We start from the raw sequence: 7,470 nt of genomic DNA on the forward strand, positions 1-7,470 counted from the left end.
TGCTTCACCTAAGTCCCTTTCTGGATCCATGAAGTAGGTCCTGTCCTGTAGACACCATGGGTATACAATTTTCTACTGCCTCTTCCATACTTAATTTTGCCTCACTTTTTTTTTTAAGTGATCATGAAGTCCACAAAGTCTCTATTTACAGGAGAGTGAATTCTTATGGAAGAAATAGACAATTTAATTCTTGCCACTACTTTTCTAACAACTATCAGAATCCCAAAGAGCCTCTGCCTTAGAGGTAGTTTGTTGGTTGTCATAGTGGCTATATTATTTCATTTTCTCTATTATTACTGTATTTTTAAGTCTTTTAACATTTTCTTCTGGGCTTCTGATACACTTCAGCCATATCTGGGGGGAAGTTGGGAGGAATCGGTATTTCCGTCAGAACACCCTTGGTGGTGGGTGCACTGAAGTGACCAAGCAGGCGTTGGTCACTTCAGCAGTTTCTTTCTTCTCTGTGTTAACAGATTATATTGTAAATTTGTTTCCTCATAACAAGTAGAAACAAAATTCTCTCAATCTGGCACTAACAAATAATGCTACGTACTATTTCTCTTCATCTACAAAACTTCTTATGGCCTCTGAGACAAGGGCTTCACCTTTCCTTCTGGAAATCAACCTTTTTCCAGAGTGCAGTACAATGCATGATAGCACAATTCATTTTAGTGGTCACACATTGTACCTGTTTGAAACCCATTTAAAAGAAATAGCTGACAGAAAGTCTGTTAGGAATTTGAAAATTCAAAAGATGGCAAATGGGGTAGGTAAGGAAAACAAGATTATTTCTGCTCCCCACCCTCCGCCCCATATAGGCTGGTATTATATAGGCATCAACAAACATAGATATAAGCAAGGTTTTCTGTAATGTTTAAATGTCCTGGTAGCAACCAGGCTTATGGTACCAAACTGGGGAGAATCCGAGTCATTTCTTCCTTTTTGCAAAACTTAATTTTCTCATCACTCACAGCTGAAGGAGGGATGTGGTCATTTGCCGTTTAAAGTCTTTTTCTCTGCCTCCCTTCTTAATTACAGGTTTCTCTTCCAAATTCCACCAGCTGCTGCCCTTAAAATGGATAAACAAATCAAGTTGAGATTTACACGACAAGTCAGAAAATACATGGGGATTCAACAGGGGTTGTGGGGAGGAGGGAGAATGATTCTTAGGAGAGTTTGTGGCTGTGTTTTTAAGAAGGTTAGGGCGGGTTGATTTTTCATATATATTCAAGTTTAGTGGTACCTGTTAAAATCAAAAAGTGTATGAAGTCAAACTGAATAGAATACTGTGTTCAAACTATCTAAAAGGGAAGTGGCAGGTTTAATACACAAATAAGGGGGCTCAAAGCCTACTTGTCAGTAAAGGGTCTAACTCAAAACCTCCAGAATGAAGAAACCAAAACCTGATAGCTCTACTTACAGGGAACAGAGCATCTCCATATTCAATGTTGTCCAAATTAGAAGCAATGCTATTTGTACCTTGATATTAGATTTTTCCACACCTGTTTTCCCTTTTGTTGGATTCACTGACTTCTCCATTGGATTTCCAGTTCTCAGCTTCTGGGCTCCTTTTAAGTGTCTTAGCCAAGCTAATATAATTTGGCAATGTAGAAACTGAGGCAGTCTTTGACAATTAAAGGAAGGTCACTTAATTAATGCTATCATTAAGTGCGTATGGAAAAGAAATCTTGTCAAACTAACTTGATATTTTTTATGAGACTACAAGTCTGGCTGATACTGAGAATGGTGCTGTTGTAGCAGACTCTTCCAAGATACCTGGCTTTATACCAGTTGATATTTTGAGTAAGAAACTAAAATGATATAAAACAACCTTGAATATCAGATGAGCCCATGGTAATTAGATTTTATGTATGGAAAATGTCTTAATTTGTTATAATTTTCCAGGTATAGAATCTAACTATTGGAAGGTTGTCTTGAATCCCCCCACTCCCCTCTCCCCTGCAGCAATGCTACAGCAAGGGAAGCAGTGCTGGGGTGGAGGGGGGGAAAGAGGTCTGCCTTAGTCACTTCGCCCCCTACAGCCTCCCTGCCCTCTGCCATTTGCAACCTCCCCCCACCCCCCTGCATTTCCTGACAGCTTCTGCCCTACCCCCAACTCCTCCCCAGTCTGTCTCTTCCCCTCCTCTCCCCTTACCGTTGATGCTGCTCAGGCTTTTGCATCCCAGAGCGCAGCACATGAAACCTCCATCCTTGCCTGGTCATGCAGCAGTGTCAGTGCTGCTGATTGACTAAGCAGGAGGAGGAGTTTCCATGCGCTCCATGCCCAGGAGAGACCCCAGCCTGAGCTGGGGCCAAGCTGTACCTGACAGTAAGGGGAAAGAAGAGGGGGCAGGGAAAAAGCTGCAAAGGGGAAACAGGGAAGTGGCGGGTAGGAGGCTGCTGTAGGTCTATCTGTAGCCCTGACCTGGGTTCAGGGCCAGAGTCAAGCTGCAGAAGCTGCCTGCTCTCCCCTCTGCTCCCTATGGATATACAAGAGGCTTTTTTCCCCATGCTGATTGGGTGGACCTCATCTTTTATTTAAGTAAATATAGCAAATGGATTAAAAACTATCTTAACTGTAACTTTAAGTGGGGAAACAGCTAGTCAGTATGTTTTTAGTGGGGTTCCACAGGGATGTGTTCTTGATTGTAAACTATTTCTTTTGTCAGTGACCAGGGAGACAGTAAATCATTACTAGTAACATTTGCAGAAGACAAAGATTGAGAGAATGGTAAATAACGAAGAGGATAGACCACTTGCGTAGACCACTAGAACACTTGGGCACAAGCAGAGTATTGAAATATGGCTAAGTATAAGGCCATACATTTAGGAACAAAGAATGTAAGCTATACAATGGTAGACTGTATACTAAGAAGCATCAGCTCTGATAATGGCTTGGGGATCATGGTGGATGTTCAAGTGAACATGTGCTGCAAGTGCAACATTAAGGCTAAAAGGGGATATGTATGGAGAAGGTAATATTGGCTAGTAGTAAAGAGATTCTGTTACTTCTGTATTAGCACGGCCTTGACTGCACTGAACCAGTGTCAGCAATTCTGGTGTCTATTGTTCAAAAAAGTATGTTATAAATTAGGGATGATTCAGAGAAGAGGCAGACAGGTGGTCAAAATATACCTTAGAGTGAGAAACTCAAGGATCCTATATGTCAGTCACATGTTAACTCTTCTCCCCACTCTCCTGCAAGGCTACTTCCTTCTTCCTTCTCCTCGGTGTCTTTCTATATTTAATAGCTAGGCATTTGGCAGATTTCCATGAATAATACTAAAACTTCTAGCTGGTTTCCCATAGCCTGTAATCTGGTCCAGACAGATTTTTCCACCAAGATAAGGCAGTCCCCTTCTAGATTATTTTGGGGGGTTTTGCTGCACGTTCTGCCTTCTGAGGAAGTTATGTTCTTGCTTCTTATCAGGTGACTCACATGGCTGTCATCTGACCCTCAGCATCATATCCATCATCTAAAAGGCAAATATCTAGGCAAAGGTGGATATTAATTCGACTCCCTTAGAAACCAGACTATGAGATTACTCATTGTATTTGTGGTTCAAGGAGAGGAGTCAGGGGCGTGCAGCCATGCCCCATTCAGCTGTGCAGCACGTGCTCAATATATGAGCTCCACAGCTGACCAGCGTGGACTCTTGCCTAGGCTCACCCTCAAGTTGGCTTATGTCAGATAGCTGGTGAGCTGAGAGAGCTCCCTATGCAAATGGAGCATAGCCAAAAGGTGATGTGACCACACCACTGCTCCCTCCTTGGATCCACCTCTGGCTCAATGTATTGAACCTAGAGTTTGAATCTGATTCTCAGTAGAGCTAAGATTCTTCTGGAAGAGGCAGAATGATTTCAATTCCTAGTGAAGTTAACAGAGCCTTCTTCCTGAAAGACAAAGCAGGTAGGATCAGGAACTAGATCCAAAATATATCTATTGGCTTCCATGAGAATGGGAGTGTTTTATTTCACTTGCACATACAGATCTACATGACAGATAACAAACAGCCCTGAATGGTATTAGACAGAAGATCTGATCCAATAATTAAAAAAAATCGTTACAAATAATTACTGTATGATTTTCTACTGAATACCTTTTAGCACGATCATATTCAGCTATCTGTAGGACTGATTGATATAAGTAGCCACAAACAGATTAAGTAGCCACAAACAGATATGCTAAGTGCCACAATTTCTGGGAGAAATATCCCATGCAGCAAATCATTCTACTTTTCTGAATTTTATCTTTGCACTTAGTTGTTAAAATATTTGGCCCTGGAAAGATGAGATCTTGGCTGATGCTCCTGAATTCTCCCCGCAAGAGGTGGAGTATGTTGTAATACTGACTACTTAACCCAGCTATTGTTTCCCCAAGCAGACTCCCTTTTTCCTTCCTTTTTTGCATACATAAATGTTACCAAACACCCCAATATCTATGTAAGAAAAGTTCAAATGAATGATAATCCTAAAAACCCACAATATATTGTGTACTAGACTTACCAGGTCCTGATTGGCTGCTTGTGGTAAGCAGCATGTATGCAGGTAAAGACAGACAAATATCTGAGAGTTCATGCCACCCTTTCACAAGGTTAGCTACTGTCTTCAGCAAAAACTTGGCATACCTCCTTAGTACTTCCTTCCCCATGACAGAAAGCAATGCCCTAACTAATAGCGGAGCATAGGAAGAACCTAATTTTCAGAGGTGCTGATCACTCATCACTGAGGTCACTCTTTCAGATATTTATATATGGGTTTACATAGTCAAGACCCTAATTTTGAAAATAACCTTTTTTTGCTATGGTTCACATTGTAACTGGGACATATCACTAAGAATTATCACTACACAGGAATTTAGGACCTCTCACTTTGTTTGATTTATATGCTGCCCTTCCAAATAAAAGTCCAGGGCAGATTACACTAAGAGAAAAGAGCTTACAAGAAGGGAGCAGAATAACTTATAATACATAAGAGTGGCAAGTGAACAAAACAACTTAAAAGGGAAGTAGACTTTAGATTTACAAGCCCAAGATATATACCAAAACACCTGCTCATCTGCTGCCTACCCCAGGAGATGCCTAAATTTCCTCAGTGTCTTTTTCCAGAAGCAAATTCTCTAAGTGCTGGAATGTCATCTGCTACATATGTGTTGAAACAGCACCGAGCTCTTCTGAACCTAAGCCCCAGCAGGATTCACAAATTAGGTGTTTCTCTGTTCAGCCTGTCTTTAGGGTTTGATCTGCTAGCATTCTCAAACCATGCTACTGGACAATAGGGCTGTGTTAGGACAACAATTCGATCAATTGTTTCAGATCACTGTCCCTGATTCAATTCAGCCAAATCCAAGTCTGACGATTCAATGCTGATTCGGTGAATCAGCAATTCAGGCACAGGTACAGCTTTAAAAGTTTTTTCTACATACCTTGAGATAGCAGTGTTGCTCGTGATTGCTGTAGTGCTGGGGCAGATGCAGGGTCCCACAACAGGGACAGGGGCTCTCCAGTGTGCTTGGCAGGGAACCGGAAGTGGACCAAAAGTACTTCTGGTCCACTTCTGGGTCTGCTGGGGAGCGTGCTAGGGGGCCCCCGTGTACCCACCCTGGGCTGGCAATTGGCCACAGGGGGACCCCGGATGCCCTACCAGACCCAGGAGGCACCAGTCGCCAAGCCAGGGAGGTGCGGGGAGGCCCTCCCAGTACACTTCCCAGTAGACCAGGAAATGGACTGGAAGTGCTTCTGGTCCACTTCCAAGGCTGCTGCCGAGCATGCTTCAGAGCCCCCCATGCTTCTGTGGGATACTGCATCTGCCCCACCATTGCAGCATTCAGAGCCCCTGGTATGTAGAAAAACATTTAAAGCTGTCTCTATGTCTGAATGGCCAAATCTGTCTGAATCTCTCCTAATCAATTTGGAGAGATTAAAGGATCCTCTGATTCAATTGGGATTTGGAGATTCAGCCACTAAATTGGGCAGAATCTCTGCCGAATCGAATCATGGACCAAAGGTTTGCACAGTCCTACTGGACAAGTCCTCACACAAAGAGAGAAGCGTGTCAGTAGCAAAGCCAGAAAGAGGGCAAGGGAGGTGCAACCCTGCTACTTCGGCTGTTGTGGATATGCACTGAACTCTGAGCTCGCTGCCCAGGCGGTGAGGGTTCCTCCTGAAGTCCCACATGAGCAGCGGAGCCCTGAGCTCACAAACTGATCAGGTGACGGTCTGACTGGAGCTCCTGTTTATACAGGTCTGGATCCCAGGGGGTGAACACTGCTGCTGTTTACCTTTCCTCTCCCTGCTTAATTCAACAGCAGAGAAAAGGAAGGGATAAGCAGCAGTGGCAGCACTCACCCTCTAAGTCAGGGGTGGGCAATTATTTTGGGCAGAGGGCAGCTTAGCAAGTTATACCAAGCTGTCAAGGGCCACATGGATAACCCCGCCCCTTGACAGGTGCCCTACCCTTGGTCGCCATCTTGGGACTGGATGTCCCACCCCTGACCTCTGACCCTTGCCCCGGATGTACTCCTTCAGAGAAGACGGTTTTAGCTATCTAAGAGGCTGCCCCAAGCCTCATGGCCATGTTTGTGCTCCGGCAGCTTCTGCTGCTGCCAGGAGACCAGCAGCTGCCAGGGAAGGGCCTGTCAGGCTTGAGGGGCAGTGTGGGGGGCTTCTGGAGCCACTGGGGATGGCACAAGTTGGTGGGGATGTGGCCTGGGCATGGGAAACCCAAGGAGGTGGTGCAGAACTTGCACTGAGCGCCTGAGGCTTTGGGTAGCAAAGGCTTGGCTGCCCCACCCCCACAGGTGGCCCAGGGGTTGCCACCACCCCAGAGGGATGGCCCAGCCCCCCCACACCCTGCCGGGGCCCAGCAGCCTGACAACAGCTTGCACTCCAGCCCTGGGACAGGCAGGAAGGCTTTGCGAGGAGCCAGAGCAGAGCAGTGGCTGTTTTTCTGCTTTACAAACTCCTGCAGCTGCCAGGAGGCTGGGGACCCTGGGGAAGCTCCTGTACAGCCCTGGAGGCAGTGCAGGGGGTGACTTGAGGCCACTGGTGGTGGCATATGGCTTGGGATGTGGGAAGTCCTGGGATACAGCACGGGAGTTGCATCTTGCGCCTGAGGCTTGGGATGGCAGCAGCCCGGCTGCCCCCACCCACAGGTATCCCCAACAGGTGCCACCACCCTAGGGGGAAGGTCTGGTCCCCCCCTGCCCCACAGAGGCCCAGTGGGCCGGTAGCAGCTTGCCTTCACAGCTCCAGGATGGGTGGGAGGCTGTGCCAGGAGCCAGATTGGAGCAGCGGCTACTTTTTTCCTCTGAAAGCTTCTGCAGCTTCCCCAAGCTTCCCATGCCCTGGGCCAGGACCCTGCCAGGTCATGCCACCCCCAGCAGCCTCAGGAGGTGACCCATGCTGCCCCTGGAGCTGGCCAGGAGCTTCCCCAGGGCCTCTGGGCTCCTCAAGGCCACAGGAACTTCTG

The sequence above is a fragment of the Crocodylus porosus genome, unplaced genomic scaffold (genome assembly GCF_001723895.1).
Source record: "Crocodylus porosus isolate Cpor-Errol unplaced genomic scaffold, CroPor_comp1, whole genome shotgun sequence".
Classification (NCBI taxonomy): Eukaryota; Metazoa; Chordata; order Crocodylia; family Crocodylidae; genus Crocodylus; species Crocodylus porosus.